Raw genomic sequence first — 608 nt, 5'->3', positions numbered from 1 at the left:
AGGGGGAGAGGGGAGGGGCGATCATGGAGGAGTCGACGGTAGTGAGGAGGAAAGTAGAATAGGTGTGCGTTAAGGGAAGTGCATTAAGGGAAGGATGAAGGGAGGGAGTGGGTGGGGAAGGCGGGCACGTGAGAGTAAAATATCGTGTAAAAGAGACGCAAAGTACACGGAATGCACATACACGCGCTTTCACTCGCCGGTCACGCCACAAATTGCTTCCAAGTCTTGACATGTCTGCACCCTTCGATGCCAATCAAGGCGTGCCACCGCCAGAAACGGCTTCTGAAACACCGCCCTAACCGAGCCATCTCGGCCTTTTCCATCGAATTTGGATCTCTCCATAGCCCCTTTGCATCATCCTACACAGGACAACACCGAACGAGCTCCCGGACGGCAGGCAAGGGAACCTACCGTTCGTGCCTCCAACCTCCCCGCTCCCTCCCCGCTGTGTCGCCCGCCCTCCGCGACACACGACGTCTCCCCCTCCTCCACTCCTCTTCCTAACACTAACCTTAACAGTCTCAACCGCTTCCCTCCTCCTCCACGTCCACTGAGGGGACGAGGACCAGCCTCCCCCCTCCTTCCTCCTACTCTCTCAATAGGCCTTC

This window comes from Nannochloropsis gaditana, assembly GCF_000240725.1.
Source record: "Nannochloropsis gaditana CCMP526 unplaced genomic scaffold scaffold273, whole genome shotgun sequence".
Classification (NCBI taxonomy): domain Eukaryota; class Eustigmatophyceae; order Eustigmatales; family Monodopsidaceae; genus Microchloropsis; species Microchloropsis gaditana.
The sequence above is the reverse complement of the archived record's forward strand: the minus strand, read 5'-3'. Positions refer to the sequence as shown.